The following is an 18,529-nucleotide window of genomic DNA, read 5'->3' as shown; positions in this document are numbered from 1 at the left end:
CCACGCATGCCCAGAGAGAAGTCTACACTTGATGGAAAAGCCTTCTGGCCCAATATGCTTCTCTAGACTACTACAACAAAGGGAAGACAAGACCTGAAAGGTGAGTCCTAAGGGAGAAGAAATGCCAGGTCCTGTCGGACACAAAAATTGCCTACTGCTGCACCCCTCCCCCATACTGTGACAACCAGGGGAAGTGTGGCCACCTGGCGGAGATCAACAAAAAAAGGTCCCGGACCGTTGCAAGGTCCACATTTTCCCCCTTTCGAAGCACACTTGAAAGAGTTGGGCAGGGGGCAGTGAATACACTATATACTTGATAAAAATTCTTGAATAATTTGATTTTTGGTTTGTTTTTTTGTATTTTGGGTTGGTTTTTGTTTGTTTTAGTGTTTGTTTGTTTGTTTGTTTGTTTGTTTGTTTTGAAACAGCATACACTGTGCCTTCTAGCCTGGTTAACTCAAACAGCAGCCAGTCTCAAGCCCCAGCCTTTGGTAAAGCCTGGAACCTTAGACAAGCAGCACATTTGATGATGACAATAACAAGTGGCCCATTAAAGGTGATTTCTTCAGGTTGCTGGGCTCCACCCCCCAGAAACAGCCGCATGCTTTGCTGAGGAACATCCGTAGGACGCGCTGCACTCTGGCTATTTATTTAACTTTATGTGGATGTCATAAAACTTTTTTATTTGCTTTCAGTTAGCCCATAGGTTTTGACAAGATAAATTTTTATTTAGGTCTTTGCCCAGCTACAATCAGAAACAGGAGACTCACTTTCCAAGGCTGGGCTGATAGATGGATTAATCAAAGCATTCTCCACCCCACTCTCCTTCCAGCAACCGCAGGGATCAACAGACGGAGTTTTTCCTTAATTAAAGAAACTCGGCAACAAGGTGATTTATCGATGATGAATCTTGCAGGCCCTTTCATTGTGTGGTCACTGTTGGCCACTGTTTGAAATTTACCAACATAAATAAAACCTCTCCATGACTAAACAAAGTAAAAGTAGCAATAAATTGAGGCTGCCATGTACTCTGAGCTAGATCTGAGGCCAACATAAATACCAGGATGCCTTGGCTGTGACATGCTTGACACAATGACATCATGCACTCCCAGAAAGAACAGCCTCGCCCAAGCCAAAGCCTCAAACCGAACACAATTCCCCTAAATGAATCAAATTGCAACGGTCTAGACTCGCCCATGCTAAGTACCCCACTTCTGGCTGCCTTGTCCTTCTCTGTCAAGCAATCACATTAAAAATAATCTATACACTGATCTAAATTTTACTTTTTCTGCATGATTAAATTTTGGCAGGAGTAAATCTCTGCAATTCACACTTCCTGGGAATGTTTGGAAAGTCATTAAAGTCTCAGGATTTATCAGCTTAAGGTCCAGCCACTGCCGTGCCACCCTGTGGTCAGTCTACCTGCCACTGGCTTCAGTGGCGGCCTAGGACAGGGCTAACACAGGGGCAAAAGTCCTCACTCAAAACAACTCGGCGCCGGTTCCCTCCCCCACCCGGGTCTTTTTTTGCCCATATCTAGCAACAGGCTGTAATGGAATGCCTCCATGAAACCAGAAAGCTAGCCTGAACTGGGGCCCATCAGCCCCAGCATCATTACCCAGAGGAAAGACGGGAGGAACGTGGAGAATGACTTGGAGGGTAGCAAATTCAAAATGGAGAAAGTCTAATAACTAATTGGTGAAATCATAAAAGCTGCCATAAAAGACATTTCCCTTAAACTCCTTTACACAAGGCTATATAATTTTATGTCACTTTTTATTTATGTTGCTGTAATGAAAGCTGTTCTGGGAGATGAAGCGCTGTGAAGAAAGAAATTGAACTGTTTCTGAAAGGAAGGGAAAGCCTGTAGATATAGGGCTTAGGACAGATTCCTTCTGAAATACAGGAGGGCCGGGAGGAGGGCCCATTTACTCCTGAACACCTCTGACTCAAAATTTTACAATAAGGGTCCAGTGAGATGGCTTAACAGGTTAGGGTGCTTGCCACCAAGCCTGATGACCTGAGTTTGATCCCTGGGAGCCACATGATAGATGGAGAGAACTGACTCTGGGAAGTTGTCTTCTGACTTCTATGTGCACACCCAGGCACATGTGTGTTCATACACATGCACACACATTCATAAAGTAGTGTCCACACTGGTCAGAAAACCAGAGTATGAGCTAGACAGACACAGGCTAATGTTCTAGAAGTGTATTTTTCTTTTTAATATTTCATTTTATGTGTATGAATGTTTCACATGCATGGGCATCATGATCTGTACGTCACTTTTGTGCGTGCTGCCCACAGAGGCCAGAAGAAGGCATCAGATTCCCTGGAACTGGAGTTACAGACAATTGTGAGCCACCACATAGTTGCTGGGAATCCAACCTGGGTCCTCTGGAAGAGCAGACAGTGTTTTAACTGCTGAGCCATCTCTCTGGCCCATAAGACAGTTTTTACTGTGAAAACTATGTCAAGGAACACGTTTGAGCTTTCAGCAGAAGGCATATACAAGTGAGCCTCATGTTAACTTGAGCCTGGTCAAACTGTAGAGCGGGCATCGGACACAACAAGACCACACTCAGGATTTCACATGCACTGTTTCTAACCATCCAAAGATCAGATAAACTTTCTCCCTCTCCATCTGTACTGGCTGAGTCAGATGGTAGACGAAAACTGATCAGTTCTAATACTAAACACTTGAATAAACTATAAACATAAGAAGTTGCAAGTTGTCTGTACTCCAATGGAGGGCAAGAAGGGCCTATTTCTTGCTGCTGCACTGTTCCGTGTTTATTAAAAGTCACCATGCATGTTCAATGGATGCTACTTTCCCTGTGTGTTATCCTTCAATTACAAGTTTTTAAAATAGCCAGTGTTCAGATGAGTCTCCCAAAAGAAATGCAAAAAGTACATAACATGCATGCAAAACACAGAAATGGGGCACCATCTTTCCCAGGGAAATGACAATCACCCTTAAAGTCAGGGCCTTCTGAACTCTGGCTAACTTTCAAAGCAAGGATGAGGTTGTTTTTAGAAACAATTTACCATCTATTAACAACGAACTCTGATTTGGCCTTGCCTCCTGGAAAAATGAAACGCGTCCACAACTCCAAAGGATGGTTGGAGAGTCACACAGATAGAGTATTATTTAGGTAGGCTCTGCAGCCAAGGCCACTGCACACCACTGTGGACCAGACTAAACAAACCTGACCCGTAGGCCAACCCTCCAAGGATCACAAAAGATTGGAAACTCCAAAAAGGCAGCTCAGACTAGACTTCACAGCCTGGTAATGGCATGCAAACGACACTCCGTCTCTGTCACCCAGCCAAAGGTTGGTGCTGTATACGAGAGCAATTTCCTCAAGAATTCAGAGGGAAATGGTACTTGGCCTTTTATGTGTGGGGTTCACAGTAGCAGTCAATAGCTGGGAATCCTCAGCCTCCCCTGAATGCCCATCGTGTGCCTCCGTCTGGTCAGTGTCAGGATGCCAGCTCAGGGGGAGGAACAGTCCATTTCATACAGGAAGGCTTGTTGAGGTGCTGGAGGTCAAATCCAGAGTCGTGCACATGCTAGGCAAGCAGCAAGCACTCCACCACTGAGCTAGGCTCTCATTCCAGAGGGCTAGTTTACAAGTTAAAACTGTGTCTCCCCGTTTCTGGAGATCCGGGCCACTCCTCACTACACAGTGGGTTTCACTCTCCCTCTTTCTACCTGCTCCCTTCTGTCCCCTACCAAGGCACTGCCCAGCACTGAGGGCCATACTTGGAACTGAGTCTCACTCTCTCCAAAACTTCTGGCAGTGACAGCCAAGTCTCCCACAGCCTGTCTCCACACGTCCTCTTCTCATGACTACCCACCCCATGCGGGATGACTCAGGTCTGTCCCGTGGGGAACTGGTGACTCTAAACAGCCCTCCACAAGAAGTTGGCTGAAAAGATGATATGTTTGTTGGGTGGGGAAGAAAGGAAATATAGGAGAAACCAAAGCTGAGTGGGCTGGGCAGAGGAGAGTTCTGGAGACAACGTCAGATACCACATGACTCACGACCTTTCACCTTTGCAGTCACCACTGACTGACAAGACAGGGCAGAGGCCTGAAGCCCCACTCCATGTCACAGCTGCTACCCAGAGGCCTGTGGGGCCCAGAGGAAGGGCTATGCTCTGTATCCAGACCTCCAGCACATCTCTCTGGTTCATCCAAAGTCTGGTCTCCTCTCAACCCATCCTGGTCCTCGGTTCTCTCAGACAGCAAACCGGGCCATAGGGAAAGGACATGAACCACAGACTGGGGACTTAAAAGCCACTCACCACCTCATTAAAAGATTTTTATTGCCCCTGTTTTCAAACACAGAATGTAGCTTCACCATGGTTCAGATGTGCTAGATGCTCAGCCCCAAGTGTGCTGACAAGATGGCAGAGCCATTAAGTGGCAGGACCTATGGGGGTTGGGGATTTAGCTCAGTGGTAGAGCACTTGCCTAGCAAGCGCAAAGCCCTGGGTTTGGTCCTCAGCTCTGGAAAAAAAAAAAAAAAAAAAAGAGGCAGGACCTAGTGGGCAGCAATCGGGTTGTGGAAGTTCCACATGCAAGAGGGATTGATGCTAGTTTTATGAGATATGTCAGTTCTCTTCAGGCAGGGGAGACCTGTGACTTTGGTCCATTCAATACAAAACATGTCCCCCATTCCTTTTCTCTACCACATTATGACACAGCCTGGAGCCCTTGTGAGGATTCTATGACATGTGGGTTCTCCAACCACCCAAATTGTGACTGAAATAAACCTTTTTACTCTGTAAGTTACCTGGTCCCTGGTATTTTGTTATAGCCACATGAAACAGACTGATGTAGGTAGCTTTGATCCATTATCTTTTTCAGCTATTCAGGGAGCCCTTGTTTTCAGGTAGACCCTGAACTTGGGGTTGGAAGAAGATGGCAATGTGGACTATTTGCGTTGGAAAGCATGTGCACACTAGTGTTTTCTTCCATAAAACATTGACCCTGCTTTGACAGATCAAAAGATAACCCAGCTTCCAGGTGAAGTATAGATGTGCTGAGCAAGCCCCAGCAAGTCAGGAGCATAGGCACAGGCTGAAAACAGACTACACACTGAGCAGTCTATGCCTAAGCATGACCAAGGCCTTCTACAGGGAGGGACCTGAGGGATCCGGGACATTCACTCACCTTCCGGAAGGGAATTCTGGAGTCACATACTCCAGAAACCAGAGGCCAATGGAAAGACCCAGTGGCCACGAGTGTTGCCATGGCAGCAACAAAGCCTCCCCTTCCATCTCTGTGCATGCCAATGACCCTGACCCATGTGACCAGAACTGCTTATTCTCTGCTGTCCCCCAGGGTACATTTCTGTTTTCCACTCAAGGGGCCTTTACTTTGCAGCTCTCCTCCTGGGGAACCCTGCTTTATCTCTTACGTGAAATGGGGACTACAGGCCTCTACAAGCTGTTGATACCTGGTCAGAAATGGCAAGAATTGTCCAAAAGGAATGCCACCCCTTGCCAAAACCCACCTCTGGTGTTATACACAGCAGCCGAGGAAGTCCTGGCCCCCAGGTGTCCAGACTCAGGCTAAGTCTCTGAGACAGCACCCACAAACCCAAATACCACACAGATGCAGCCGATGGGCCTCAAGACACCTGCCCAAATTCGGGGCTCACTTGCTGGGTAAATGTGGAGTGTCTGCTGCTTCTAGAAATATGCTGCCTGGGTCGAGGACTAGCCCCATGCCCCTCAACAGTGATCCAGGTGAGCAGTTCAATCTCTCTGAGTCTCGGCCTCTCCCCTATGATACAGGAATAAGAATTACATCTCCCTCATAGGGTCATGGCAAAGATTAGCGGTGAATATACATGAATAACCATTTCAAACAATGTCAGATACAGCAGCATTAATTAACCATTAACATTTATTTATAACAATGAGACTTCTCCCCTTGCCTAGTTGGAGAATGTCCAAGGAGAGGAGAGGAAGACTGTCCATCTTTCCAGCCCCACTATGTACCTAAATCTGGTACCAGATGTGGGGAGCCTTCAATTAGAAGAGAGACAAGGGGGCTGGAGAGATGGCTCCACAGTTAAGAGCACTGGCTGCTTTTCCAGAGGACCTGGGTTCAATGCCCAACACCCACATGGCAGCTCACAATTGTCTGTGACTCCAGTTCCAAGGGACCTGATGCCCTCACACAGATATGCATGCAAGTAAAACACCAATGCACAGAAAATAAATAAATCTTGTTTTAAAAAATTCTCATTAAAAAAAAGAACTGCCCCGCCTTTAATCCCAGCACTCGGGAGGCTGAAGCAGGCGGATCTCTGTGAGTTCAAGGCCAGCCTGGTCTACAAATCTAGTTCCAGGACAGCCAAAACTGTTACACAGAGAAACACTGTCTTGAAAAAGAGAAGAAAAGAAGAGAAAAGAAAAGAAAAGAAAAGAAAAGAAAAGAAAAGAAAAGAAAAGAAAAGAAAAGAAAAGAAGAGAAAAGAAGAGAAAAGAAAAGAAAAGAAACCTCCCTCCAGCAGTGGGCAGAAGAACTTCCATGCCCCTCTGAGGAGCTCAGTCTGACCTGCACCAGGCAGGGATTCACTTCAGAGACAGAGAGCATGCACAGTGTGTACAAAGCCCAAGGTTCAATCCCCAGCAGTTGAAAAAGTGAGAAGACAGAATAAAACAGAGGGCGAAGTGCTTGTCACGCCAGCCTGGTGACCTGAGTTTGGTCCCCAGAACCCACATAGAGGTGGGGAGAACCTACCCAAACAACTGTCCTCGGACCTCCACATGTGGGCCTCAGCACTTGTGTGCCCACACACACACATCACAGCAGACAAACAAAAAACAATACTTTGAAGGGCTGAACAGAAACAAGTCTGACTCCAGTGGTGAGGGCTTGATGGGAGAGCATTTCAAATGGCTGGCATTTCGTGTAAATGCCTGCATTAGGAAAACCGTGGTGATTTGGTGTCTGAGTGAGGATAATCATTAATGTCCTCCGCCAACAGTCCGGACAGCTGCCTGTGCAGATTGGGAGCTGTGTATTTTTAGATGCCGTTACTGTATCTCCAGCTATTTTACATGCTATGTTTTGTTGACACTGTGCAACTGGTAATAAGGAGGCGTGGGGGGAAAGGTTAAAATTCCTATTTCCAGCTGTTTCTCTTCCTTACATTATTTTTGTCTCATTACTACTCAGCAAGACCCATAAATCTGTCACTCGGATCCAGACTAAGTGACATCCTACAAAGAAGTTGCCAGTATCACCGAGAAACAAACCAAAATGGAACACTGGTTTCCCGGCGGCGGGCAGTTAAGAGACTCGAGCCCTGCCGGGCACGCACTGAGCAGCAGTGCCCAGCTGTTCTCTGGCCCAGCTGAGAGCTTTCGGCCCATCAGCGGCCTGCGCTGCATCGCCTGGGCCCCTGCTCCCCATTTTCCTAATTGGGTCCTAGGAAGAAAAGGAGGTAGAGAGATTTGCAAGACAGCCTCCAATTTTAAGACAAAAGCCACCCCATTAAATCTTAACAGATGTTTCTCAAGTTTAGAAGATTAAGAAAGATTTCAGCATCAAAAATCAAAGAAAATACTCCGTGACCTTAAAAAAGGATAAAACACAAACCTCTAACAAACCCCAAGTCCACTTTGACAGCTGTCCCTGATGCAATTGATGAGGTGCTATTGATGTTTGGATTAAACCATGCCTCTATGATCAAGTACTCAAACACGGGATAAAAGACGAGTATATTCTTTAATCCTGTCTGCTAATTTTGTCTGGGCCTGAGAAGCAACTAGTGTTGAGCAAATGTTGAAAGGGGTTTTGCTTCTGTTTATTGACAAAGCTGTTTTTATTTCATTAATTGGCCATGTATCTTATCAGCATTTAGAGTAACACAAGGAAATTCCACCAAGCCACTGAACTCTCCACAGATGGCGACAACTTCCAACGCCACTAAAGGTAAAATCAATAGACGAGTCTGCAGGGTGAGACGGATGTTACAGGAAAAAAGAAAAATGTAACGGAGAAATTGGGCTCTGGTTTATTCTTTATCTTTTTTTTTTTAATTTAACTATAAAATGCCATTGGGAATTTCAATTTTTTGCCAGACAGTTTTTAAAGAAATGGAGAAAAACTTTTTTTTTTTTTTTTACTTACAAAGAAAAGGGTGAAGAGGCAATTAAGCCGTTAATTACTCTCTTTGTCTAGAGATTTCAACCCATCAAGCTTGGTCTCTTCTGCCCTCATCAGAGGTAGAGCTCACTCTGCTTTACAGTAAGTACCCTTAAGAAGACAGTCTTGTGTCTCAAAAGCAGCTCTAGGAGGAATTTAGATGAAGATAAATTAAAATAACACTTAGCAGACCCCAGGTTTGACAGCCACGCAGCGCTCACTCTAGCCCGAGGTCTTCAAATAAGCGAGGAGAGGAGACAGGCACCCTAGATAAACGGGCACTCCACAGAAGGACGCAGCGTCTCGAGGCTTAAGAACCCACCGGAGACGTGTATCCAAGAAGACATTTCAGATCAGCCTTCAGGGCATTTGCCTCGCACCTCAGCACCCACCATAGCTCAGCTCCCAGAAGGCACCGCTCTAAGATACCCTGTCTGGGCTATAGGTGCCAAGCCATACTTGAGGGACTTTCCTGGAAAATGCGATTGTTTAAGAAAACAAACAAAAGAAACCATGCCGTGTGGCACTCCCTTACTTTGTTTTCTCAAGAATATCCTGTTGCAGATGGGGAGGAAGCATTCATTTCACAACTTGAAAGGCTCTCCTCAGTGGCCAGGAGACAAAGGCCAGTGCATGGGCAGATGAACTTGCATGAGAAGCACCAACCAGGAAAACCAATTGAAAGCCATTTTGGCAACTAGACTCTGCTTACAAAAGTCCCTCTTCTTATCAGTTCCCAAAGATTCACCCAGGTCACACTCTTGGAGCCACATTAAGATGTGACCAGCCATGAGCTGGCCTCATCCTCAGACATACTTGCTCTTCGATTCTGAGACTATGCAAATACTCCTGTAATAACAACAGCTTTATTTTGGTGTGTTGCTATGGAATTTCAAAAACAGAACAAAGAAAACCACTGTTCGGTAATTGTGACAAAACTTCTTAGCCACAGCATTGGGAATAGGACCTAATTGTTCTGTAAACACTCTTGGATTTGTTTACTTCAATGTCAAATTAACCTCAACTATGCCAGAGCAGACACTGGTTGGCTGTGACACACAGTATGCTACAGACTGTGCCCTAGACCTCAATAACTCTCTATTTAAATACACTCATGTGTGTGTGTGTGTGTGTGTGTGTGTGTGTGTGTGTGTGTGTGTGTGATATTCCACATGTGAGATTAGAAATTAAAGCGTGCCTGAGACATGTGTTTGAATAACATTTGTCCCCTCTCATTTGTCCTATAACATAACACAAACAGTCTTTCCAGAAATGTTGGCAATTCTCTGCAGAGATTAGAGATATAATAGGAACCTAAGAAAACTAAGCTACAAAGACAGAAATCTTGTTAAGTTGCTGAGAGAAACAATCACACGCTGAGACCGGGGGACAAGAAAATGGCCAGTGCAACACACCTTTCCTTCACCAACAAGTATTTAGCCAGACGTGGTGGCACAGGCCTGAAATCCCCACTACTCAGGAGGTTGAGGCAGGAAGATCACAAGTTCAAGCCCTGCCTGCACTGAAGAGAGAGTTCAAGGCTATCCTATGCAACTTAGTAAGACCTTGTCTTAAAATAAAAAAAAAAAAAAGAAGGCTGGGGATATAGCTCAGTGGTAGAGTGTATACATGCCATGTGGAAGACCATAGGCTTAATCCCCGTGACCACAAAAAAAACACACTATGTGTATTCTTATTTCTGTTCTTCAACTTAACTTTTTAGTAATTGGTCCTTTCTCATATGTTTACACCCACCATCTGAGTCCTGGGATGACAACACATGTTCTTTCTATCAGTAAGCTTCCAACCTAAATGATAATGACACAGCATTGTAAGGTTGTTAATGTAGGACATGGAGAGGCCAGAAGGAGCCCGGAAGGAGTCCCACATGGGTTAGAATGGGAGGGGGAATGAAAACTGTGTGGGTCTCAAGCAGAATTTCCCAGTCTCAGCAATATGGACACTGGGGTCATGTAATTCATGTAGTGGAGGCTATCCTGTAGATTGAGGAATCCTAGCCCTGTCCTTGGCCTCTACTCTCTAGATGTAAGTAGAGTAAGTTTTTCCTATTCTAATGGTCAAAAGGTCTCCACAAACATGATCCCCACCTGAGAAATCAGGCCTAACAGAACCTGGGTCTAGTCTCAACCGAGGTGTAGTTACCAGAAAAAGAACCAAAGAGAATATCATGCAGAGGATAGAGCCCGCAGTGCCCAAGGAGAGGAGCTGTTGCTTCCTGAAAACGAAAGGTCAGTGTGGATGACTTTTGGCATTGTGCATAAAGGATCAGAAATGAGCCTAGAGAGGACAGGGAGCAGCCATAAAAGGCTTCACAGGCTGCACCAGCATGCTGCTCCAAAATCTGAAGTTCTAATGGAGCTATTAAAGGAAGAAGGGCAGATTAGACTTGGGGTATGGTTGTTGGTTTGTTCTGTATGGACAATGAAGGAAAGACGAATAAGACAGAGACCAATCAAGACACTATGCTTTGTTCTCATTTTTATCTCTTTTCCTTGTAACTGTCACTTCATTTAAAAATCATGTGTGTAGATGGAAATACAGCTCAGTGATATAGCACTTGCATGACCTAGACAAGGCCCTGGGTTCATTCCAACCATTGCAAAAGACAACTAATGAATTAAAATTAAATGTTGATCACACCAATAGTAAAAGGAGCTAAGTTCATGGTCAGACAATTTGCAAGTAGAAATGGCCAGAAAACATGTGGAAAGCCTATACTTTACCAATGATGAAAGAAATGCACATACAGTCTCTCCCTTCACTTAGCACATGGGCAAACAATTTTCTAGAATCACAACTCCATCTCTTACTGACTTAGAAGCTAGAGAGATGACTCAGTCCATAAAATGCTTGCCTTGCAAGCACAAAGACCTGAGTTCAAGCCCACCACCCACGTGATTGATGAGAGAGGGAGAGAGAGAAACTAGGCATGGGAGTGCACATTTGTAATCACGTGTTGGAGAAGGCAGAGGCAGTGGCTCTCTGGGACTCACCACCTGCCACCATAGCCTATGTTATGCTGATGACCATACTCCCTGTCTTTGAGTTCTGGGATGACAATGCATGTTCCTCCCCCAATAAGCCTCCTTGAATAACCTGTACAACAATGACAAAATGGCATTGTAAGGCCCTGAGTTGCCAAAAGATATCAATATTCCTCCCCATTATCCTAACACACTCCACGTGACAAAATGTGCTGAAGAAGTGGAAGAATTTTCCTGGTGATCCTAATAGCAGTACTACCTCTTGCACACCATCCTGTGGTCCAGCCTCTCTGAACAGTCAAGTGGACATCCATTTGTCCATGAACCCACTGTATTTTTTAACACTTGCTTTAGCAGATAATGAGTGGCATCTAAGATATCATTAAAGGAGTCAGCTCTTGCTTTTGTTTGCTTGGAGGATGCTTTATTAGACTGCTCTGAAAAATTGAGAAAGCTGATTCTTGAGTATCATTAAAAATGGAAATAGCATCCATTAGAGCAGGCACAGGCCACTCTGTGAAATAGAACTGTTACTCCATGGCCTCCTCTCAAAATCTTACCTAAATCAATCTAGCTATTAAGTGATGACTGTGTTCTTTCTAATAAATATATGTGTAGCATCTAACAGAGGTGGGTAGAGCTCAGAGATCCACGATGTTATCAAGTCACAATGCAGATTCTTCCACATCCATTCTTTTAGGAAGCAGACCCCCAAGCAGTCATAAAACCTCATCTACTAGCTGGAAGTAGCTCCAACCAAAGGAAAACGTAACAAATAACCTGGCGGCAGACAATGGCGCCACAATTCTCTGATGATTTCAGAATGAAGTCTTGGGTTTCTCTCTAAAACATTGGCTTATTAGAATAGACTTCTACGCCTATGCCTCATCTGCACAAGGGTAGTGTCTCAGTTAGGTTTCTATTACTATGATAAAACACCAAAACCAGAAGCATGTAGGGGAAGATGTAAGGGTTTAAGATTACAGGTTACAGTCCATCGCCAGAGAATTCTGAGGCAGGAACTCGGAACAGGAACCTGGAGGCAGGAACTGAAGCAGAGACCATGGAGGAACACTGCTTACTAACTGATCTGCTACTCATGGCTTGCTCAGCCTGCTTTCTTTAAAACTCAGGACCACCTGCCCAGGATTGGGCCCATCCCCAGTGAGCGCTAGGCTCTCCCACATCAACCATTAACCAACACCACAGACTTGCCTACAGGCTAATCTGATGGAGACATCTTCTCAAGCGAGGTTCCTCTTCGCAAATAATTCTGGTTTGTGTCAAGCTGGTAAAAAAAAAAAAAAACTAACCAGGGCTTATAGACAGCTGTTCCAGCTTCTACAACCGTGGTCTTTAATCTTTCTAATGTGTGACCCTCTAATGCAGCTCCTTAGATTGTGGTGACCCCAACTATAAAATGATTTCCATTGTTACTTCATAACTGTAATTTTGCTACTGTTATGAATTGTAATGTAAATATCTGATATGCAGGATATCTGATATTCAATCCTGTGAAAGGGTCATTCGATCTTCTGAAGGGGTCACAACCCACAGGTTGAGAATTGCTGCTCTACAGTGCTTTTGGCCAGTCCATGGATTTAAATGCCACTCTTTTCAACTATAAAAAATAACAACATCTGGGGTTTGATAGAGAAAACCTTACCTGAAGTCTACCTCTGGAGCATAGAGTACTGAGCAGAAGCTTTCTGAATACTGGATAGCTAGCCAAAAGGGCATGTTCTCTTTGAAGGCAGCTTACTGTCCATGGCACAAAGGTCAAAATAGATCCACGCACAAATAGCTTATACACCAACCTAAGTATGCATTGGTGTGAACATACATGCAAAAAAAAAACATATACATGAGCTTATGTTGGCCTGACTTTAACAGAATGTTTTCATTAAATTACAGGCAACAGGTAGTCTCATCATACTGAATTTTTAGAAAGGAAGTCTTTAAGAATTTGACCAAAAAAAAAAAAAAAAAAAAAAGGCTGGAGAGATGGCTCAGCCGTTAAAGGCTAGGCTCATAACCAAAAATATAAGAATTTGACAAAAAAATAAAAAACAGGTAAATAGGAAAAACTTAAAGAGCTCATTTCATTTTTAGATATATGTCTAAGGTTTAGCTCATTTGACTAAGCCTGAACACATTAGACACATAGGAAATAGGCCTACTATTAATATAATCACATCTGTCAGATGTGCCCTGAGGATAACGCACTTTTTTCTTTACTCCAGAGAACCCCAAGGAAACAAAACTTGAGATGAAATTTCAGAATTAAAAAGACTATTGTCAGCCTGTATTAAAACCTGTAACAAAGAAAGAAAGAAAGAAAGAAAGAAGAAGAAGAAGAAGAAGGGAGGAAGAGAGAGGGAGGGAGGGAGGAAGGGAGGGAGGGAGGGAGGAGGGAGGGAGGGAGGGAGGGGGGGGAGGGAAAAGGAAAAGGCACGTTCAAACGACCCAGTAGCTGAGTACAGGTGGTTACAGAGACAGGCAGGTTCAAAAGAAGAGTTGCAGGGAGACAAGCGTAGCTGCTGGGAAGTCAAAATAAAGGAAAGTCAGGCTGGGCCTTAGAGAGGAAGGAAAGGGGCTCCAGGCTTGAGCTGGGTCTGACCAGCTGAGACAGAGTGTCCAACTAGCCCCCAGGCTTCAGTGGGGAAGGCAGAGTGACCGCCTTCAGAAGAGGGAGAATTAAAGAGAGTGTGTTGCATCCTTCCACGTGGTACACATGTGTAGAAAGCAGGCTGCAAAGAGTTCTGGACCAGGAGACATAAGGGAACAGCTCAGCTTCGCCGTCTGTCTGTGAGGTCTTGAAGGAGGCCTCTTGCCATCTCATCCCACATGTCTAAAGTGGACTCAAGGAAACCATTCTGCCCCTCTCGGGAGAATCAGTCAGGGTGGGAAGTTGGAGAGCATGTGGACCAGTGAAACCCTTCACAATGCGAGGCACTCCTTCCACCTCAGGTACAGTTACTGTTCCAAGTATTCTGCAAGAGAAAAGACGGGGTGGAAGGACGGGAAAGAAGGGGCTCACAACAGTTCTGTAGCAGAGAGAGGGTTTCTGAGGTCAAGGCCTGCCCTCCAGAGTCCCTCCTCTTTCTCCGTCGATAGGGTGCTGAAACCTTATAACCGGGCTATGAACTTGCCCCCTTGGAATTCCTGCTAAAGAGAGCCTCTCCCCATGAAATTTAGGCATGAGATTACCCACCTCCCTCTCCCAGACAAAAGAAAGAAACCCAGTGCTGGGACTGGGTGACCACTTCCTTCTTTGCAGAGACCTAGGAGTCACTGGGGAGTCCCCAGGAGGAGTCAGAGGTGATGCCCCATGTCATGTGGTCCCTTAATCCTCACTTTAAGCCAGATTTAAAAGTCTTCAAAGTGGACCTTTGACCAGAAGGAAAATGGCTAGCTGAAAAGGCTGCTTTCGGGGAATCGTTCATGTTCATCCAAGGGGCTTTAGGACATTGCTGTTCCTATTTGGGGGCAGTCTCTTGGGCATAAATGTCAATCTCACAGCACCAGCCCAGCCCAGGGATCTGGCAGGTACTGAGGGCCTGGTTAGTCTCGTGTCTCATCTAAAATAGGTACGTGAAAGGTTCAGCATTTCACAAGAGCTGAAGAGGGGCTGGGAGGCCGGAGCAGGGGGGGGGGGGGAGGGCATTGTAAGAGCCAGAAGAACAAAATGTCTGCTGTGAGATTGTGCCTCCGGGAGACATAAGAGAAGCTCCACCCAGGCTGTCTCACCAACATGACTGCCTACACATGAGCTGAACAGGGGTGACATCAGTACACGCGCTAACATGGATGGGGGAAATCTCATGAGACCTCAACCCTAGACAAAGAGCTACAGGCAACTAAGGGACGCTGAGAGCGGGAGAAACGGTCTTCCCCAGAGAAGAGCACAGCAGTCAGTTAGCTAATACCAACCACATGGTCAGCACTAAAAGCACACACACACACACACACACACACACACACACACACACACACGCATATGTAGTAGTGTATGGACTGATCAGGTTGTAGTTATATATTTAGTATACATATGTGCATACATAATTGCGTTACATAAATATGTAACAACAGTTAAAGAAAAAGATGCCATGAAATTTGAAAAAGAACAAGGGGTGGGGGGGGTTAGAGGAAGAAAGAGAAGGGAGAAACGATATAGTTGTACTATAGACTTTTGAAAAATAGGTTTTGAAGAGAAAGGTTAGGCCAGGTCCCAAGGAAGAATGGGACACAATAGTAGCCCACTTATTTATTTCCAGGACGAGCCATTACTGACTACTGATGCACGCCACAAGCATTTTTGGAGTGCCAACTATTTTCTAAGTCAGCAAAGAAGGAGGTGATGGAGTCACAAATCCCCAAAAGGGTCAAAGCCTAGAAGGGAAGACAAGGGAGTCAACATACGCTGTTTCAGATTGTTTCAGGGGTCCACATCAAAACTGGGCGTGGTACAGAAGGATGGATAAGGCTCCTCCAACAGCGCTTTTAAGGCTTCCTTATGCATGCAACTCTCCCACAGTATCTAGCCAAGGCATGTTGTGCATGTGGGTCTGAGCTGAGGTTGGAAATGCCCAAGGGAGGGTGAGCTGCCACAGAAGCACAGACCCCAGAACCGTGATGCCTGAGCTGAGTCTTGAAGAATAAGCAGGAATTGCCCAAGGTAAAGGAGTGGACGCAGTGATGGAGCTTGGATACAAAGTGGGGCGTGGATTGTTCTGGAACAAGTGTTTTGGGTTGGCTAAAATAGGAAGTGGACAGTGAGGTGGGAGAGGACCAGGGCAAGGGCACACAGGACCTGTGTGTCCAACTATGGCGTTCAAACGTTATTGAAAAGACAGTGGGATCATTAATACTTTTGATCAGAGGAGCAACCTGTTCAGACAGTATGTACAAAAGAGTTTTCAGCCGGAAGCACAGAAAACAAACAGGAGCATAGGTGGGAAGGAAGCCAGTAAGGAGGCTAGGCTCTGCTTTTCAGCGCAATTCCTGCCTCGTTCCCCGCTTCTCCTCACAATAACCCAACAGGAAGTCAGCTGACACTCAGGCAACGGAATCTCTTGAGCCCAAGTGCTCAGGCAGCCTAAGCAACAGAGCAAGACCTTATCTCAAGAAATCATGAATGGCCATCAGCTCCCCCCCCCCCCCCCCCCCCCCCCCGGCAGGTGCTCACCCCATGCAGGCTCAGCACTACCTCCACCCTGAGTTCAGCTCTCCTGGAGTGACCAGACCCCTCTCTAATGCTTCAGGATTCACAGGCAGGTCCTGCAGGCCTCCCTGGCAAAGCCTCTCCACACTGCCCCTGGCCCATTGATCTATGTAATGCACTGTCTGCTTTACTCTCCTTGCACTCAGTCCCAGAGGACCTGATGCTCTTGAATGCCTTTTCATATTTCCTTTTGCTTTTCATAACGGAGCTCATCTTTCAGAAGTGCACCTGCGCTGTATATGCAAGAACTATGTAAGAATAATAAAGGAGTGCTGAGCACTCACTCTCCTTGGATGAACAAACAGACCCTACCAAGAGGCCTGATATTGCTGCGTGCTCAACCCTGGGGGCCTTTTGGAATCTTTGAACCCTCCTAAAATGTAACCTCTGGTAGCCTGCTGACCAGGAGCAGTCTTCCACATCTTTTCTGTCTCCCCCAGCTCCTCTCAGTGTGTTCTGTGCTAAAAATCTAGGCATGCAAACAACCTTTGCCTTGATTCCCTTTGTGGGAAAGTGGGAGAGAGAATTTTAAATCGTGTCTACTGGACTAATCCAGACCATAAGGTCACTGCTACCCTTACAGTTAGCAGGCCAACTACCACAAGACTGTCAGTGAAAACGTGTTTCACTGAATCCCAGATTCACCTCATCTACTGCTATGACACCTTCCGGCCAAGGTGAAGTGCAAAGCCAGGCACCAACCACAGGCCCTCTGTGACGATTCTGCGGCTCCCAGAGGCATGTGCTCTGGTCCATTGTGGAGCGGGAGGAAAGACTAGGACTTCTGCTTGTACTGTGTATGTTTTCTAGATAGGGCATGAGGGGTGTGCACATCTGTGTGCTGGGTGCTACACAGAATAATACACTGTCTGCCTGGAGGAACAAATGTAGTACAGAGCTGAGTAGCAGAGTGTTGGTGTCACCCAAGGGTCACCTCATCCCTAACTCAAGAGGCCACAGGGAAAACCCCAAACTGGCAGGACTTAGGCATCTGTCCTTTGGTACATGCAAAAAGTACTGTATAGATCTCTTCATGTGTACCATGCTCCGCTACTCAAGACTCATCCAAGGATCTGCCTATAAGCCTCAAGCTGCCAGAATACGAGTATACATCAAAGTACACATCATTCGCCAGGATAAGTTCTGTGCTGAAAATCTGCCCGGGAGAGAATAAAGACAGAGAGTCTGCTGACACACTCTCCCAATCCTGACCAAAAACACTGTTCACGAGCTCAGAGCAACTACGTCACATACCTCTTGTACCCACCCCTAGTTCCTTGCCCAACAAGAAAGAGAACTGTCTCCCAAGTGCTGAGCACAGACAGAGGTTCCTGCCCCTGGCTCCTCTCCACCTGCTCCCAGCTGTTTGGAACTGGCTGTGGTTTAAATGCCTTTGTTGTGGTAACTGAGATGGTTGGTCATTGTCAGCTTAACAGGATTAAGAATCACCATGGAAACACACCTCTGGGTGTGTCTATAAGGGGTTCACAGAAGGTTTATGGGCAGCGCCCATCATGTGGACTGAGGTCCTGGCATAAAATGAGGAAAACAGAAAGTGAAGCTCCTTGAGTTCTGCCTCCTGAGTGGATATAAAGTAGCAGCTACTACACCATGATGGACACTCAGTGAGTGGAAAACAAGCCCTATCTTCCCCATCCCACACCCTCTATCACAGCAATGGAAACACAGCTGACATGGTAACCTAGCGAGGAATCTTTGGTTTTGTAAAAGACTCTCATCCAGGACTCTGAGGAATTTTGACAGAGGTAGAGTCAGAAAAGATACCACCAGAAGATGGGCCTGTGATATCCTAAAGGGGATTTTTTTAAGGCGTTGGGGGCTGGAGTTCAGCAATTGGGAGTGTTTGCTGCACAATCATGAGAAGCAGAATCCAGATGCCAGCACTCATGTAACAAGCTAGGCATCCCCACTAACACCTGTAACTCTAGCTCTGAGTGTGTACAGAGGCATGCACACCCACACATGTGAACATATTCACACACGCATATATGCACAGACACATACATACATACACACACGCAGTCATATTTATATACACACACATAATATATACATATATACACACACCCTTGCATACATACATACTTACACACACACACACACACA

Source organism: Onychomys torridus, chromosome 10 (genome assembly GCF_903995425.1).
Source record: "Onychomys torridus chromosome 10, mOncTor1.1, whole genome shotgun sequence".
Lineage (NCBI taxonomy): Eukaryota > Metazoa > Chordata > Mammalia > Rodentia > Cricetidae > Onychomys > Onychomys torridus.
The sequence above is the reverse complement of the archived record's forward strand: the minus strand, read 5'-3'. Positions refer to the sequence as shown.